Raw genomic sequence first — 19,790 nt, 5'->3', positions numbered from 1 at the left:
AAAGTATATTTAAAAGTTATTTTCTGATGTTTTTGGTGACATCAGCTAGTTTTATTTTAAAATTTATTTAAAATACGTTTTAGAATTGTGTTCTTTCTTGATGTATAACAGAATCATGAAGAGCCATGCAAGATGGCTGCAAAATAAGACTGTAGTCAGAGCAGTACCATAGCCATGTTTGCACAATGCAGAGTAACTGGGACATGGCTCTCCAGCTTTCAGACCTCATCTAATACATACACATGGCACTGTACAGTCATATGCTTTTGCTCAGTTAGAGACTGGGAAATTTCCACAGAAACTTGCGTAGACATAGATATGCCTGTAATTACTTATGGGGGGTATGCAATACCTTTAAGTTTTCTGGACGAAGGGACAGGTTTCAGGGATTTTCAGGGAAGATGATAGTAGAGCTTCACTTACATGAAGAAGTGTACCCTAGCTGGGAAACAGAGGATGTGATCAGAGGCAGGACCAGGCAAGGCAGAATGAACCTTGGCCAAGCTGATATTTCTGATTGGATACCACTATTTTAGGAAGACATATCTTGAGTTTCACCAGCAGTCAGTGGGATCAAGCTGTCTGTCCTTTAAATATGTGATTCAGATTTCTAAGTTACTCATGCATGTTTGAAAATGTTTAGCATTTACAAATTAGTTAGAGTCCATGGCTGTGATTATTGCCTACGATAATTTATCTGTGGTAGGAGCCTATTGCATGAATCTTCCTTTATATTTGTTTGTTGAAATTTGATTTTGCTTGAAGAAATTTGGGAAAAAAAGAATTTTTATTTCAGATCACTCAGCAAGCAAGTAGTTCTGCTCATATTAGAACTTCAAATTGAATCTCAATGCCCAAAGGTTTCTTTTCCTGTGAAGTGACACTGGTTGCTGTAACACACCCGCTTTCCCCACCAAAAAAAGCACCACTATCTAGTCTTGATTCCCTTGGCTGTGACAGACTTTATAGATACAGTTCGATTAAAAGGCTTAAGGAAATTCAAAATGTAGAGCACTGGTGGATAAAGCTGGTTAAAACTGAAACAAAATAAGTACCACTGTGCTACAGTTATCAGAGGCATTTGTAATACTTCTTGGTTATGTAGTCCCACAGCAAAAAAAGTCCATGCAAATAGCTTCGAGTGTAGAGAACAATCACACTTTCCCTTCCTTCTTAACACTTTAATTAGAAAAAGAGAAGGAAACCAACACTGATGGAAAAAAAAAAAAAAAAAGTAATGGAAAAATGAATGACATTTCTCTAGACCTCATGAAGAAATAGTTTGCTGACAAATCTGGCTGGAAAGAGACACCAACTCTATTTTAGATGAATGCAGTAATTTGAAATCACCATCTCCTAGCTTCACTTTTCTGCGGTTATTTCTAGTCTACGTGCTTTGGCCTTTGGCTGCTGCAATAACATAAGTGCCATGGTAGCCAATGTTTCCTTTATCGTGATTCAGCTGTGGGTTTTTTGTTTGGTTCTTTTTGGTGGGGTTTTTTTGGTGTTTTTTTTTTTGTTGCTGTTGTTGTGGTTGTTTGTTGTTTGTTTTTTTTTTTTTTTTTTTTGAGATTGTGGACTTTTCTCACTTGATTAATATAAGACATTGTCAGCAAAAACACTTTTTGGTCAGGATTAATTCCATCTATGCTCTATGGGTTTGCTCATGTTGGTGTGCTGGCAGACCTTAACTAGAATACACCAAAATCATGGTCCTCAGAAACAGGCAAAGCTAATACTGAAGCAGTCAGCTCATGATCAAGGAGAGCTCTAGAAACATGTTTTTCACTCTGCAGCCTGGTTTAAAGTTGATCTTTTGTGAATTCTGCTGTTGCTAGAGAAGGGTCATAGTAATTCAACAGTTTCTACAGTACCACTAGTAGTGAGATTACTTGAGTAGACTGAGATCAGTTATATTCTTGTTTAGGTCTGCATTGTAGCTCCTATTATGTGTTTCACTGAAGTCAAGTATTGCTGGGGAAAAAGGCTGTTTCCTTCTTTTCTCTTTTATTTTCAAACCACTCTGAAGTTTCTGAATGTTATCCAGAAGAGTCATATAATTCCAGCAATATGAGGTGGTGCAGTTTCTATTTGCAGCAATGAGAGGCTATATATATATATATATATATAGTCAAAGGAACAGCATTATGTTCAAAGTACTGCAGAGATAGCCAAATTATTAATAGTGAAAAGTAGAAGGATTCAAAATCTATTTTCAGGTATTTTGGATTTGTACCATTTCCATGCCCTCTGAAATAGCCTCCTTTCTGGGCAAACAAAGGAGATGTTTGGAAGCCATTATTGTGAGTTAAACAGCTTCTGAGAGAAAATGAACATGCTTTTGAATGCAAATAAATGTGTATTAGGGGAAATTATACAGTATGATCTGTTCCGCCATTATGTATTCCACAAAATTACAGCAGAGGACAGGGCTACATTAGTTAGGAATTTTCCTTTTTGAGGGTTCCTGTCAAGTTCTCCATCATCCTGAGAAGTTGTTTTTTTCCCCACCTCCTTTTTTTTTTTTTCTTGTGTGATTATTCTGCAATTTTAAAATATAATATCACCTGTTATCTAATTTAGACTATACTAAGTAAGTTTGTGCCCATTACAGTCTTTGAAAGGCACTAATAGAGTCATTGTGTTGCTGCCGTCAGTTTGAATCTGGTTTGCCATTCCTGCTGGAGGTGTATTAGCTTCTTCCATTACCTGTGGATGACTGACATTATGGGCAGTACCTGCTATATTCTCTTACATCGGAACCTATTAAACAAGTGTTTAATCCACAGATTTTTGATACAGGATGCTATAACAGCTCCAATGAGGCCCTTTGGGTGTATCCTGACAATGCCTGCTTGGGGAGCCATTAGACTGTTGAATATTAATGTGATCCACTGTAATGGTTCCTTTGGTGCAGTTAGCGCATGTTATGTTAATGTGAACTTAGGGATTCTTTAACTGACTGATGCAGGAGAATTCTTATTTGGTGTGCTAAATACCCAGATGCAGTTGTTGATTATGCAGCCAGTCTCTGCAGTGTCATCATTTACAGGGGGTTAAATAATTCAGCCTGTGGGTTTGTTTGTTTGTTTGTTTTCTTTTTTTTTCAGTGTTCTGTAAGTAATTTTGCTGAGTTAGGGTTATATATATTATATACTATATATATATATTATAGATATTTTAAGCCAAAAGGTGGGTCAGTGATGGGATTTGTTACTTGAAGGCTTGTGACCGTTCACATTCTCTGTGGCCTGTAGCTCAGCTGTATCTCTAGGAATGTTTTGACAATACAATTGAACTGATGCAAGACCTTTGTGCCTTCAAAACGGGACTACTCCTGCTTGCACATATCTGCTCTCCCACGGGCTCCTGCCTCCTCCTTTGTGCTGACTCTGGCTCTCTTCTGACTCCTCACTGACAGCTACAGCCATGTTTGCCTGATTGCCTTGCAATTGTGTGCCACTTTGCACTACTCCTAGGATTCCTTAGGTCTATCACTTATTCCATTCTTTGGCTTAACTTTATTTTTCTTTTCTGCTAGAAACAGCACCAAATAAATTTGTGATTTCCCTGATAGTCTTCTTTCTGTAGGTAGCAAGCATCTCACATCCTTTATCCATTTGCTTCTTTTCTTGATTCAAATTTCTTTCTGCCCTTCTCTGAGTTTGGTCTTCCTTAATTCCTCCCTATTATCTTTCTAGCTGCTTTTCTGAGACCCCAGGGAAAGGCATCATCTCCTCTCCTGTGTCACAGTATTGTCTGCTTCCTTGAAGCGTGTTGAAGTCCCTCCCCTGATGATCAAGGTCCCTGAAGCATCTGATTATGATTATGCATTTCTCCTGACCTATTCTCCATTTCGTTCATTTCTCACATTGATGACTCTCCTCCCAGCCCTCGACAAAACAGGCTGCACAGCTGTGTGAGGATGGAAAAGGTTTTTTTTTCTTTTCACACCTTCAGTAATAAGAACAAAAGAACAGAGTGCTGTCTTTGCAACAAAACATGAAAATGAAACACATTTCTTCCCAGTTTTCATTTTTTCCTCCTCCCCCATTCATTTAAAATCGGCAAATTAAAAAAAAAAAAAAAAAAGAGAGAGAGAAAACAGGAAAGGCAGGGAAAAAGAAAGGGAGAGGGGTAAGTTAACAAAAACCGATTTCACAAGACTTAAACCTCACTCTTCTTGAAAGCTTTACAATGAAAATGTTTTAAAAAATTGTTTGCTATTGTTTGTAACACCTGAGCCACTTTCTTCCTTATTTCTTCATATATACACCTCATCCCCTTTCTCCTCCAGGTGTGTCTGCTCTGCCTGATCCTCACTGACTGTGGCATTTGGTGGTGGCTGCTGGAGCTCTGAGGGATTCTGTGACAGATCTGGTTCTCAGGAGCCATGCCCGCAGAGAGAAAAGTATCTGTCATTTTTATTCTTCGAAAGCTGGAATTTTAATATCTTCCCTGGCTTTGTGTCTTCTGTTTAGTATCTTACGTGGCTTCCCTAGTCACAAGCACATTCAGGGAAATCTCTGCAGCTTTCTTCAAGTCTTTGTTACTATTGCTAGGACCTTTTCTCTAAGCCCCAGTGGTGTCTTTTCCCAATATGATCTTGATTACCCTTTTTGACACTGCCTCACCCCATCCTCAAGTACCCATGGTGAAAACTTCTCCTCTCTTTTGGCCTTTAGGTTCCTGTCTGACTTATTAGAGGTGTACCATGAACCTGAATCTGATCTGGGTTTAAATATTCTTTTATGTTGCTCTATTTAAATTCTATCTTTCTTTATTAAAAATACAGAAATATTGAATTTACCTCTTCTTCTGTTTCCACAAGTGGTTATGGTTTTAAATTCTTTCATAGTACTTTAGGAAAGCAAGTGTTACTGATAGCATTATTGTTATTTTAGGGCCACTAAGACACAGTGAATTTTTACTATGCATCAGTGAACTTTAAGGACAGCTTGTAGTGTTTTGTATGATGAAGGCAAATGGTTTAGCCAATATCATTTCAGCCTGACAACTGGTTGTTAATCTGCCACCATGTAGTCTTCCAATTAGAAGTTTTCCTTTCTGTGTAGAACAGAAGCAAAAACTGAAATATCAGAATCTCTCCCAGGACTGTGATCTGTCTGTGAATATATTCCATAAAATACCCGGTCAGCTTCAAGACAAACCCATCATGACCATTTCCCCTTGAGATAATCCCCTGGATAACGAGAGTCAAGAGACCTTCACTTCACTTTTACTTGTGATCAGATGTCTTCTGCTCTCTGCCTTTCTGCCTTTATACTTTCTTACTCTAACTTATTATTTTCGTATGCGATTCAGGCAGAACTCCTAATGAAATCAGGGCAGAGGCCACAGGTAAGTGAAAACACTTAACACTATCAGATAAAACACTCTTGGTGAGAAATCCAGCATATCTCTTCAAATAATTATTAGTTTTCATTATTCAGGCTGGTCACTGCTTCTTGAGTTTTTCCTTTATGCATTTTAAAGAAATCTTGTTTTACTCATCTATTTGTAAGACTTCAGAGGCAAATAAACCTCATCAGCTGGCAGTAAAGAGGCAAGATTGTGCAGTGAATGGAACAATGTGTCAGTTTCAGAGCAAGAAAATGGATTTAATTTCTAGTTTTAGTTCAGGTATCAGCTGTTTGTACAAATTAGAAGCTGAAAAGCTACTAGAGAGTAGATGTATGTGCACTTGTTTTTTGTTTTGGTTTTGGGTTTTTTTGGGCTGTTTTTTTTTTTTGCTTTGTTTTGTTTTTTAATCATCCTGGTTCCTTTCACAAGCAAGAGCAATAAATTGCCAGTTAGAGTTCTGCAGGACAAAAAAAGTGAGGCTCAGGCCAGTTTTAGCCTTCTTCCTGGGAGCTAAGATATGAGAAGTAGTTGATGTGTCAGGAAGAACATGAGAGTAGGAAACAGCTTATGATGGAGTTCTAAGCCATGCTGCTTTTCCTCTTGTTTCTAATGTGTGTGCCCTTGGATTATGGACTCTTGGGGAATGTTTATTGCAAATATCAACCAGCCTAGACTCTTCCAAAAGAGTGAGCAGCCCAAAAGACTGCAATTTTCTCTCAATGAGAACAATCTCCTTTTCCAAAACCAAGTTCCTTTATCTTTTTGAAAACAAATAAAAATTAGAAGCGTGAACCTTAGTTGATATGAATTATCAGATAAAGGGTGATACTGGCATCTTGGACTTGATTTAGGTCTGTATGTAATGGTGTAAATAAAGGATGGGAATGAATGTTCCTGTATGGATGGCTTGGCAGATCTGCAAACGAACCCATGCGTACCAGAAGAAATGCAGATAAACAGAGCACCGAGAAGACTTGTATTTGCCAGGTAATCCAAATAATTTAGAAAGGAAAAGTTTTGTTGTCATTACGTCTATTAGAGTGCTGACTCCTTCATGGCCTGTGGGGACAGGCTCTTCTCGGTGGCAAACAATGATAGGGCAAGGGGTAATGGGATCAAGCTGGAACACAAAAGGTTCCACTTAAATTTGAGAAAAAACTTCTTCTCAGTAAGGGTGCCAGAGCACTGGAACAGGCTGCCCAGGGAGGTTGTGGAGTCTCCTTCTCTGGACACATTCAAAACCCGCCTGGACATGTTCCTGTGCGACCTCACCTAGGCGTTCCTGCTCCAGCAGGGGGATTGGACTAGATGATCTTTTGAGGTCCCTTCCAATCCCAAACATACTGTGATACTGTGACAAACACAGAAAAACTCCAAAGGCCTAAATGCTTTTGTGCTACTGAAAGGATATTCTGAATTGTTCTTAAATGCTTAAATAAGGTTTGTGGCTAGCTGGAAGCACAGAGAAGTGTAAATGAAATCTTGAATCTACATTTAGTTTACTCTGAATATGAATTTGCTATCCACCTTAAAAGCTGTTCAAATTGCTGAGAAAGCCTGAAGTATATGTGTTAGGGAAAAAAATTGTGCTTTAATCTTCACAACAAATATTTTCTAAGGATTTCAGTGCAATTCCTTGTCCCTAGTTCACTATGCAGCATGTTCTGATGTCAGTTGTTGAGAGAACCTTACCCAAAATTTGTTACCTAAGATCAAATTTCCAGTGAAGGGGAAGAGTGCAAAAGGTCTCCAAGACTGAGGTTAATGGTTTTTAAATGCTTAGAGTTGGTTAGTGCACAATAATCATAGCTAGAGCAAGGATATGCTATGAATAAAACTTATGTGGCCAAGGAAGAACACTACCTACCAGTTTCAGTTTTATACACATTCATGCATATTCACATTCACAACCATCTATGAATTTTTAAAGTAATTTTCAGTATAATCAAATTCATAAACTGAGGCCTGCAGGTATTAAGGTAATGGTAACGCACAAGAAAATCCCAAATAAACAATTTCTGGAAATATAAACAAACACCTGAAATAACAAAAATATTTCCTTTTCCAAGTATTATTTAAAATTTGTTTGGAGTAAATAATTTTAATTTGTCAGTTTCTTCTTTACTGCCCCAAACCCATGTATTTTATTTGGCTTTGAGATTTTATAGAGGTAAATGTCAACACAGCAACTTAGGCACTTTAAGGAAATTAGTACCTCATAAATGTTAGGATAAAACTGAGCTTTTTTTAAAGGCAGAGCTGTTTCAAAGTCAGCCATGAACGATTTGACAGCATGGGATGCTGTCAGTTGTGATGGGAAAGAAACCTCTAGGCAGGTAGACCAGAGATGAATGAGAGCCCTGACATGTCTTAACTCCCGAAGAGGGGCTACATAACTTTAAAAACTACATGGCTTTAAGTGATTAAGAGGATCAGATAGTAGTATTTACACTATAAAATAAAGTTAATAAAATGTGTGTTTCTTTTGGGTCTGATGAAGTTTATGTAGAATTAAAATCTTTATGCTTTCAATTAAAAAAATTAAGACAATTTCCAAACTTCTGAACCACTCTTTTTCTGATGACATATTTTCTGTAATGCTTCAGCTTTAACATTTACATTTATAATGTTTCCTCCCTCTTCCGTTACACACACACAGAGGACACCACATGTGGAAGAAATGATTGAAGGTCATCCAGTGATAGAAGAAAATGAATTCATAGGGAAACTGAGCAAGGGATTGGAGAACTATTGAAGGGAAAGCCTTGAAAGATTTTTTCATTGCTTTCCTCAGAAATGAATAAGTGATCTCAGTTGAAACTTTTAATGAATTTTTAATCTAAATGAAAACATCCAGCTTGAATACTAAAATGTGGCAAAGATAAACACCTGAAAGAAAAGTTCTACAATGGGAATTGTCAGGCAACCTAATTGTAAGTATTGTGAATGACAAAGAGTAATTAAACTGTGAATCTGTAATTTCACTAAGAATGAGCCACCTGGCAAAATTATTCTGTGTAAAATTCTTAATCTCAAATTGAATAAACTATATCAATTCTCTAATAAAGAAACAGCTGAGGTATTACTAAGCCCATTGTCCTTATAGTACTACCTAAGAATATTTTTCTTGCTGACATCTGCATGTGTTGGACACATTTTTAATTGTAGTCATGAAGAGATTAATATCCTACAGACAGGAATATTTTTGAATAGATGAAAAGAAATCCTGTATTTGCCTACAATACTAATTCTTGCTAGTGGTAACAGCTGGGAGAGAAAAAATTAATTTTACAGTAACGTTTTCTCATAACGGATGAAAATATAAAGGGAAAGTAAACTGATGGTATATTGAAGAGTGACTCACATTAAAAGACAACAAACCCTTGTCCTACCATTCAAATGTGTTGCCTGTGCTGCGTGAAAAAGTCTAGAATCCATTTCATGCTGTGGGAGTTCCAGTTTTCAAGCTGCCTTAAATCTACAGTGAGGTTCTCTCCCAAAAGAGCAAACATTTTTGATAAACTGTTGTGGTGGTGCAGGTATTCCAGTGTGCTCCTGCATTGGCAGTGGGAGGAGTGGGGGCTACAGTGAAACGCCTTCTCTGTTTTGGTCTAGCAGGATCTGGGAGAATCTGAGATGTGATGAGGTTACAGCAATCTATATGTTACTCCCAGAAGATATGCTGGCAGCTACTTCACTCTACTTAAGTATCTAGTCCAGTAGTTATAATGCAAATCCCATCTCAGAGAACTCTTAATCTTAGCAGCAGAAACAGCAGGGTGTGCAGGGACTGAAAAGTTAAAAGGGTGCCAAATCCACAGAACTAAAAGGTGGCTGGGAAAATCAGGCTGCATTTCTTCCAGCAAGGATGAGACAACTGAGCAATTTTTGCATCAGCCAGTCATATAGCAGCCTGAAGGAACTCTTCAAGCCAGGAGAGAAAAGGCTTACAGAGGCTGTCAATAAATTAAAGGCTGCTATTGGAAAAATATTTCTTCAAAAAATGAAATTAAAGTCCCCTGAAATAAATTTATTTACTTTGGCTCAGGGATTTGACCCAGATGCATAAACATCGCCGACAATAAAGAAGCAACATTGAATATTTTGCTATCAAGGCTTAGCTGGCTCTTTGAAAACAAGACCTTGAGACTTTAAATATTATGGGGGTTACTGTGGAAATCAAACAAAAGAAAAAAAATCCCCTTAAATGAAATAATGAGGCATGGTGGTATCGTGGTCTACTCGGAGTTCTGTACTATGAGGAACAAGAATGAGATAGAAGTACACGGAGGGGCTTCTTCACGTAGCTACTCCATGGTTTAGAGATAAGGGGCCCCCATTCACTCAGTCTCCACATGGGGACTATCTTGCTGCTGCATTTTTGCCTGCTCAGTTCTCCCTCCCCAAAAGAATAAACCTGTAATTTTTTTAAAGAAAGGCAAACCTGTATAATGTAGTAAATTATTTTCAGCAGACTAACTGCGAGTATGGGATGCAAGTGTTGTGCTGCTTGTAAGCTGTAGAAAAAGGAGGCTGGAGTTCTCAGTTTTTTTGAGGGAACTTTTCTATTTCAGCATTTTTGTTTTCTTGCAGCCCTGAATCAGAAAAACTTCATTTTGTTCATAGGAAAAGAATGAGAACAGGCTATAATTTACAGTTGAAGTATAAATATTTACCCTTCCAGCTCTGAGCCAATTACAGTGTTTTAAGGGTTTTTTCATTAGGAATTGCATCTTTCATGTTAAATTTGATTGAAGTCAACTCCCCTGAAAGATGAGGGTGGAGAAATAAATTACATAACAGAGAAATGAAAGCAACATTTTTCTTTCAGGTCTAAATCAAATATTTTTTAGTAGACCCAAAATACAGTTTTCTAGCTTTTTGCCCTATGTTCCTTCCTCCCTACACAGAGTTGGTTTTACTTGAACCATTCTTCTCTCATCAGACATCTAAAATCCTGATTTATCCTCAAAATTGAAACATTGTGTTTTAGCAGCCTCAAAATAAAAGTTTGTTTTATTTTTCTTAGTCCGCTGCCCAAGTTCATAGCTTCTCCCATTGTGATACACAGCAAATACAGAACAGAAATACAAAACAGAACAGAATACAGAACAGAAATATCCAATACAGAAATATCTGCAATACAGAACAGAAATATCCAGACACACAGAGAGACAGTTCCATGTGTAGATCTGAATGAAGATGAGCTCTATTTCAAATAGCATACAAAATGTTGTTTACATTGTACTGGAAGAGAGCTGAGTTAAGGGAGAACAGTTGTTGGTCACCCCCAAAATTTTCATTTAATGTGACTGTATTTTTTGTTTTGACACTTATGAACTTTTTGTTGCAATGACAAGAGCATTCTGAAATTCAGCATGTCATTTTCAGCATACTGAAACTCTCAAAATATCTTCCCCTAATTATTTTATTCGTAAAAACATTTGTGGAATTTGACCTTAACTGTAACCAATGGTAGTGTTCTCACATTCATATATAAGGCCTAATTATGCTAGTCATTGAACTGCTACCCTAGTCTAGTTCATGACATCAGTAATAACATAATAAGAACAGAAAGAAAGAACATCATATCTAGGGGAAAAATGAGAGATATGTCACCTGAACAAAGCAGAGGCATGGGGGTGTACGTTCATGGATACTCTTGAGGCTGAAGTTGTCCTCCAATGTCTTGCTGCAGGTTGGAGAGCTGGCAAGTGTTACCAACAGCCTCTGCAGGACGTTTCTGCGCCTTCTGACCCTGGTACTGCTCTCTGCCTGGCCTGAGCCATTTGGATGGAGGTCTGGTCCATCACTTTCAGTGCATCTTGGTTGTGCTGAGGAGATCAGGTTTAGTGTCCCAGGTGCCTGTTTGTAGTTTTGCTACACCCCCTGTGTGAGGAATGCCTTGTTTTCGTTTGGTTAGCATACACGTAGGTCAAGTTAAGGAAAACAGATGAAGATTTGTTCAGAATATCCAGAATAGATAATGTGGTATAGTACTTGTTTTCTTTCATGCTTTCAGTTAAGGTGGTTGTTGTTGTTGTTGTTGTTGTTGTTGTTGTTTTTTACTAGATATCTATACCTGTGCTATGGTAGATAATACAAATAACAAAAAATGTGTAAGATATCAGGTATTTCCCTCTCTCGTTAACTGCCATGCTCTCCCCCACCTGAAATGACAGTAGTCAGAGGAGTACAGCTGTGCTTGTATGGTCCTCTGTTCTAGGTGGGTCATGTTAGCTCTCATGGCCTCCTCTTTGGTGTCTTCTAGGGGACTGAGACCTGAAAACTCAATTATGTTCCTTTCTTAAACCCAGAGACAATCTGGTCACCCTGTTAATGTGGATAAACATTGTGTAGCTTCTGGATATGGGTGGAAAAAACATGGCAGTAATTAGCTGCTTTGGGATGGTAGGGTGTAATGGAGGAGGCCACATCCTCTTAGACATGCCATAAGGTATAGGATAATAGCACAAGGTTAAAATGCAGCTGGTCATTGTAGCATAACAGTTTTGTATCAGGAGCCGTTCATTGTTATTGATTACCAACTGGAGACCTTATAGGAGATTTGACTCAGGTATTTATCAAATGAAATCAGCTTTGCATTACTGTCATGTTTTTCATTTCTGACATGACTGATCTGCAACACCTGATAAAATTCAGAGACCTCAATACACCAAGGTTAAACTGCATCTTCAGCAATCTGTGATATAGATGAAAACCTGCATTTATTCCAATGAAATTAATACAGATACACCAGAGGATAATTTGACCTATAGGTAGAATTCCTGTGAGCAACTTCTGAATAACATCCTTCTGAATTTATAAGTAAAGCATTTAATTATCCTCATTAGAATAAATAAAAGTTACATATGCCAGTAACGAGCAATGTGTTTGAGAAACTTTCTGTCTCATCTGAAGAGTGGCAGCAATACAGATGTCTTCAAAATTTTTCAAATCCAAGTAAGTACATTGAGTACATACCTGGGTGATCTTCAGTAAACAGATGGCCTAAAGAGTGGTATTTTTCTCTTGAGGATATTCTTGCTCTATAGCTACCAGTGTAGCCCCCACAGCTGACTCAAGAGCAGTTACTTTGGCTGCAGCCCCTGTAGTAGCTATGATAAAATCCCAGCCTTTGATTCATCATGCAGTCTCTGGTTATTAATCAGAAGGTCAAGTTCACTTGTCTCTTCTAGAATATTATGGTGGTTAGAGGAAAATACGTTGTTAAGGCTTGGCATAGAATGAAACTAGCCCATTTTTCCTCCTTTTTTTCCTAACTAAAGGCAGACAAGTAATCTAATCTAGTTAAAGTATTCATTTCGCTTAAATCTAGGTTTTTATGACGGTCATATACAAAGAGACTGTGGTTGGTGCCTACGAGAAATGAGCAGTTGACTATTCAGAGCTAAGAACAAATTTTTCACAGTTGGTTTCTTCTCCAGATTTTGAAAATACAAGCTCAGTGGGAGCACAATGGAGCATGGACATAGGAATATAAAGCACAGAAAAAAATCACAGTTCTACAGGTCTTTTATTTGTTTGTTTGTTTGTTTGTTTGTTTGTTTGTTTGTTTATTTAACTGGTGTGTTTTTGTAGAGAAGTGATTGACATCTAGAATCACTGTGTGACATAGAATGGTTACACCTGGGGAAAAAATAGGATTCCAATTGAAAATAAGAACTAATCAATTACAGTGGTTTCTAACCATGCATGATCATTCTGTTTTAATGTACTAATACTGAAAATATTTTAATGGAACAATTTGATTTTGATTTAGCATTGATGCTATCATAATGGATTAATATGTATTATAAACACACACATACTCTTAAACAGAAATTATTGGTCCAAACAAAAAAATCTAAAAAATTTAAAATGTGAGGTTTGTAACAAAAAGTTAAACTTTTTTACATTATTTTGGAATCAAGATTTCTATAAAAAATGCTTTTATTTGAAAAAAAGAGGTGTTTGAAAGACTTGTTTTCTTATTATTTTTGGCAGAGTTGCTTTCCTGCATACATGTGGATGAGAAGGGAAGAAAGGGAAAAAAATTCATAGCCTTGTTAATAAATGGAAGCGTGCTATTTTCCATTTTCTCTCTATTTTGAAGTTAGATTTTTGGGGATCTTGTGAACCACAAGGAGAGTTTGAGACAATGCTACAAGCATTTTCTTTTTCCATCTTCTGACAGATGAGTAATAGCCACTGAATGGCCGAAACTTTCTGCACAGCTGCTAGACTTGGCCACAGATTTCTTGCTGGCCAGGGACAGCTCTCCAGTGCATTTCTAGTGGCAGTTAGTGGCCCCAGCCAAAGGCAGGAACTCTAATGAGTAGTGCTCTCCACTGTGTTGCTTTTCCAGTTATTCCTCTTTTGGATTTTTCACATATTCTGAAAAACAGTTCTTTATTGTGCCAGAAGTCTGTGCAATGTTTTCCTGTTTTGAACATGGCTGTCATGAGCTTAATAGTGCAGAAATATAAAAGTGAATGCAGAATAAATCTTCAGTGCTTATTGAATAAGGATTTTTCCTGAGAGTAATGCTACAGGGAAACACAGAAGTCAGTGGGGACAGCATATACTAGAGAAATTGGATGACAGTAAAATATAACAAAAAGGTTAGGGAGAAGTGACCCTTTCTCTCCAGTAACAAACCAATCAAGCAAGCGATCAAGCAATCACCAAACATTCCAAATTAAAAAAAGTGCTAACTTCAAAATCAAGTAGTCACTTTAAACTGAACATTGACAAAGCTGTAACCCATCAATGCTTTATTTAGATTTAATAAGGCTATTTTTATATGCCAATTAAATAATCACTGAGAGTAAATGGACTTTAACTGTATGGCACAAATCCTTTTGCCGCTTGCTATGTCCTTAGCTTAAAATTCAGAAAAAACACTTAATGCAGAAAGGAATTTTATTATTTATACCTTGCTACACAATTGATGGAGGATAGACAGCGTTCCAGTCATTTAAAACTCCGGTAGTAAATTGGTAACTTCTCAAACTAGTAATTAACAATCAAAAATCTACCTTAATGCCTTTCTTGTTCTAGTTGTCTTTTTATGTTTCAATTTAAATGTGCAGACACGTCATTTTTAGTAGTAGTAAGGGCAAAGATACAGTATGGGAGCTGATATACAGTAGGAATGGGGTTTTCTGTGTTGTGATATACTGGACTGGCCCTACCAACCATTTTTCCAGACAGGTCTGCATTTTTATTGACTTGCAGAATTATGAAAATGAAACCTTTCATAGGGTACATTTATAGGAATTGCATTGGAACTAGAGCTTTTAAAAATGAGACTGTGTTATTAGAGAAAGTTTGATAAGGCACTAGATTAGTTTTGGACTTTTCTTCCTTGTCTGCTTGCAAGCAATAACTCCATCTTCTGTTAATGATTTCACAGGAGGAGTTCTTCAGATGAAAGAATAAACTCTGATCCATTTTGCATGAGAAGGATGATTAATGAGGAGGAGATTATTAGGAAATCTTCCAGCCAGCTTCCAAGTTCTCTTTTCCTTAGTGTAGGATTTCATAGCACAATGTCAATTTTTTATCACATCTGTTTTTGCTCTCCTCTTTAGGGCCATCAAGATTCCTGCAGTGCCCCTGGACTCTGCTATCTAGTGTGTACAGAAAGATGCAACTGAGCTGCACATATTCATGTCAGCCATCATTTTGCTGTCTAAGTAGTCCAGCTAATCAGCATTGCATAGGTGGTCAATAGAAAGGGTAAATCTTTACCAAAGTCGAACCTAAGTAGGAGCAGTATTTATGTCCTTGAAATGCTCTCTGGAGATCATGTTTTTTTTCTGTTAACTAAATAGAGATATTAGCAGAAAATTTAACCAAGAAAGTTGGTGACCAAAAGACAGGTGGTGGTAATATGCATAGCCCTAGTCTGTTGTGTGTGTGGGTATATAAATTCTCATTTCCGCTGAAGACTCAGCATGGAATACTGTTCTTACTGTCTACCACCATGAAGTACATTCAGCCCTGCTTGTTAAGTTTGTGTCACATATGCTGTGAAGTCCTTTGTGATCTACCCAAGTGCTCTTCCACCTAAACATGAGATAACCCCTGATAAACAGCTTGCCAGGGATTTTCAGACAATTCAGTGCAGCTGAGAAAAGGACTCTGTAAGGAAAAAGGCAGTTAAAGTGTTTACAAAGCCCACAGTGTGTAAGATGTTGTACATGGTTAACTTTCTTATGAACCTATTAAGTTGTAGCAGGAAACAACTCATCCCCAGGGAATCATTATGTGAGATACTGGAGTCAGGAAGAACGGTTTTGTTAGCAGTGGTGGATTCTGCGAAGACTTGGTTTGTTGGTTTGTGTTTTTTGCTTTTTCCCATCCCTACCCGCCCATAGAAGTATGTAATAGTGCTCAACGGAGCTTTTGTCAAGAACACTTCAAGATATGTTAACTGAAAACTGAGCTCATGTGAAAGGGATTCTGAGGACAAGGCTGAGTAATGAAAAAAAAGGCTTCTCCTGGGTTAGTAAGTTAGGTCGTCTGAGTGACAGCCTGTTGTTCTTTTTTTGCATGCAGCAACTGAAACAGACATTTGGTAGAAATTCAGTTTTCATCTCCCATCAAAGGAATGATGCAAAGATCTTTCACCTGGAAAGCTTTTTATTGCCATGTAATGATTTTTTAAATGTACCTATTAAGCCACTGTGCCCCCTATCAACGAGCTTCTGTCAATCTGTAGCTTAATAATGCATGCTATTTCACAATTTACTCACTGCATTGTGAGGTAAGTGGGCACAACTGTAGAGTAATAACGACTTCTTATTTAGTGAGGTTATTGTTAACACGTGTAGCCAGGGAGACCTGGCAGGGTAAACCACTATTTTTCCTTTGCCTAATTAAAAATGCTGATGCTTATTACACTTTAAATAATTTTGTCCTATGAAGGGCCTTTTTATCATTTGTGTGAATATTAAAATTTTGGAGACAAATCACAATCTTCCAGGCATTATTTGCCCATATATTCATTGCAACAACCAAGTTCCATGTATAGCTTATGAGGAATATTGTGTTGGGCAGAGAATAAGGCAGATTGTATAGAATTAATGAACTAGAAATGCTGATGGAAGGGATGTTTAACTTACAGTTTGTAAAAATGAACAAGAATATCCTTTGTTAGGAAAACTGTCAGTTCAAAATTTTTTTTAATATTACCTAATCTTAATAACTTGGCATTGTTATAGTCCTCTTTTATGACATTGTGGGACATTGAATTGTGTTCCAAAAATAAATGCTGAATTTAGAAATGTTTTCAATCATTTTCATTTGAATGTGGCCCACTTTGTACTTAAGTTTTAGATATTCCCCTGGCAGTAAGCACAAAGCTCATTTTTCGGAGTTGATTAAAGCTTCAACTTCCTTTCAGGCTAGTCATGACAGCCATTTACTATATTGCTTACATTAAAGCCATAAAGATTAGCTCTTAATTCCAAAGCTGACTGTGGTATGGCACAATCCTTTCTGAACAGATGAATATTGAAACCAAGACAATTTATTGTATTTAAGTTTTTGGCTTTTTTTTTTCCTGTTCAAATATGATTTAAGATACCTCATGTGATTAAAATGGTAGCATCTGTTTGTGGTAGATGAAGCACTGCATATAGAATGAGAAAGAATCATGCCTTAATTTCATGGAGTCAAGGCTCTCTAATTATTAGCTCCCTTTGAGAAACATAGACTATTACTTTCTCTTCACACTGTCTATTTAGCTAACTGCTGCCTTTGTTGAACTGGTTGTACAACACATGCTTCTTGTTTAAGAAGCTGTCAAACTGTGGCACTGGATTTTTGAAGAGAAACATGCTGACTATGTGGAAACAAAGCTAGTGTGAAGACACCAACAGAGACAAATCAATTAGCAGGAAGCAATGATAGTGCTTCTGGCTGGGCTGTCTTGTAAAAAGTAGCCAATCCATAGGGTGCCTTTCTTTTGTGTAAAAATGTAAGGGAGAGACCATCTTTTTTTTGTAAACATTAGTATGTTGGAATTAAAGTAATCCCTGACACTACAGAAGCTGTCAGATCACATTTCCTTAGCCAGCCTTATACCCGTAAAATAAGCTTCTTTAAAGATGGCCTTAGTCTTCTGATTTGACTTTCTAGGTCTTAAGTGAAAAGTAATGAATTACCTGTAAGGTGGATGCTGATGAACTCTTGCTTACTTTGCTGATGACCACAGTCATCATCGTCCTCTAAAGACCTGAGTATGAGCAGATAAGGGACAATGGGTCTGCCCCTTTGAACCTTGTGCTTTGTTACCACCTGGTCACTGCAGATCTTTGAACTACTTTCTGAATTGTGCAAACAAAAAAAATTAGTGTTAATCCATTCAGCTTCCATGAGAAACCCATGCTCCATTTATTGCCACATCAGCCATACTTTTCTTCCTGCAGTAAAGGGAAATTTGTTTAGCCTATAGTCCTCAAACTCCACATAGATATTGTCCATGACTCCTTTTGCAATCAGTGTAGTCAAGCAAGAGCAGATTAGAAGAGTGATACCTTTGGTATTGAGAATGAAATATCCGCAATGCCTGTGTTTCAAAGATTCTACTTTGGGGTAACACTAGTCTGGACCTGTGGCTAGAGTACCCATTAACAGTTTGTATTAAGTGCATCTTCCAGATTAGTTTAATCCAAAAGGAATCCAGTTCATGTGAGGGATTAGTGGAAATAACTAGGAGACTCACTTCAGAAGTGCACTCCTGGTCCCACCAACATAACATGTCCCAGACCACTATTGACCACTTACAATGAACATCTGAGATGGTCAGATAAAATCTGAAGTGGTGATTTTACTAGAAAGAAGGAAAAGAAGATGTTTTCTGCTGTGGAAGATGTCACTACCACAGTGTTTTCCCTGATCTTTTCATTCCTCCTCTGCTGATTGTGAACATATAGGAAGGTTCCCAAAAGAAAGAGATCTGCAAAAATGGTCTGGGAGAGGATGACCTGAAGCTTGTAGTGGACAGGCTGTAGGAAGGTCCAAGACAATCCAAGCTTTGCATGTTGGACAAACCAAGTGCTGAAGTAGCAGTAAGGGGAAGGATTTGAAACTGAAGTGACACATGACTGTTTGCATAAACTTTACCCACGCTACCTAGAGGAGGTCTGATTTCAGAAAAGTTTCATTAACACCTGTTGGGGTAAGGTATAAACCTGAACTATATTAAAAAAGCATTGCAAAGATATCAGGTTGAAGGCTTGGGGTCAAGGAAGAATAATACTGTGGGATCTGGACCACCAGCAGAAATGTTTGTCCCTAGTCTGCTGATGTGGTGTTTCCCTGGAAGCAGGTGTGATTAACTAGTCCTTGTCCTCATACTGTTACTCTGAGAAAGCAAGCCCCTTCTATTAATATTTTCCTGAGCCTTCCCTGTTTCCTTATGTTTCCTTTCTCATCTGTTGCCCTGTAACTGTCTCAGAATTTGGATTTTTCTAAAATCCCAGTAGGAGAAATTCTGTCCCTCACACCTCCAGGGGATATTCAGTGTTGGATTTTCAATTTGACGATTCAGTAAAATATTTAAATAAGGAGAGGAGAGGGTGAAAGGGAAATTCTTTCTTGCTGGAGTTCCTGTGCTCCCCAGGAGTACAATGGAGAAATCACAGCTTATACATCACAGAACAAAATATCAAAGGGCTAGTTCTGTTTGCAGTCATGTTTTCTACCTGGTGCCTCTCAGCCACGTGGTCAGTAGCACTGAAGACTCACTGCTGAGAAAACACAGAAGAAAAGATCAGCTGAGCCTTGCAGGTCAAGCCTCTCTGACACAGAACAACATGAGATTACTAGAGTAACTCCTTAATTTCCACTAAGTTGCATATTGGCCTTTTCATTTCAGAAAAAAAAAAAAAAAGCGCAAAAGAATCTTCTTTGCAGGAGATAAGAAAAAAGCACATTATTTTTAATAAATATTTTGTTGTATTCTTGAAAAAGAAATGCTTTTCATTTCCTCTTTTCAGGCAAAGAGGAGAGGAGATTCCCTAGATAACTGGTTATAGTGGGGGAAAAGAAGTGGAAAAAAAAGAAGGTAAACATCTGGTAGTGATAAGCTTTCAGGCTGGCGGTACTGGCAATATTAGCAAGTAGCTGGCTTTACTAGAAAATATAGAGTAACAATTAAAAAACCCACAGTAGACCAATGAAAATGCTTTTATAATATGAGTAACTAGCCTGCTTAATCGCTTTTCCGTGCAAATGTCATTTAGCCCACATAACTAATGAGGTTTTTTTTTTTTTTTTAAAAGAGCATTCATATTGTCCATAATTTTATCTCATACCTTTAAATATGACAATAAAGTAATTTCACATATGTAGAAGAGATATTCCTCAGTTGTCACAATGTAAACAACTACAGATTTTTTAATTGGACTAGA

The sequence above is a fragment of the Streptopelia decaocto genome, assembly GCF_964273445.1.
Source record: "Streptopelia decaocto genome assembly, chromosome: 3".
In the NCBI taxonomy this organism is placed as follows: Eukaryota; Metazoa; Chordata; class Aves; order Columbiformes; family Columbidae; genus Streptopelia; species Streptopelia decaocto.
Note: the sequence above shows the minus strand (reverse complement) of the source record.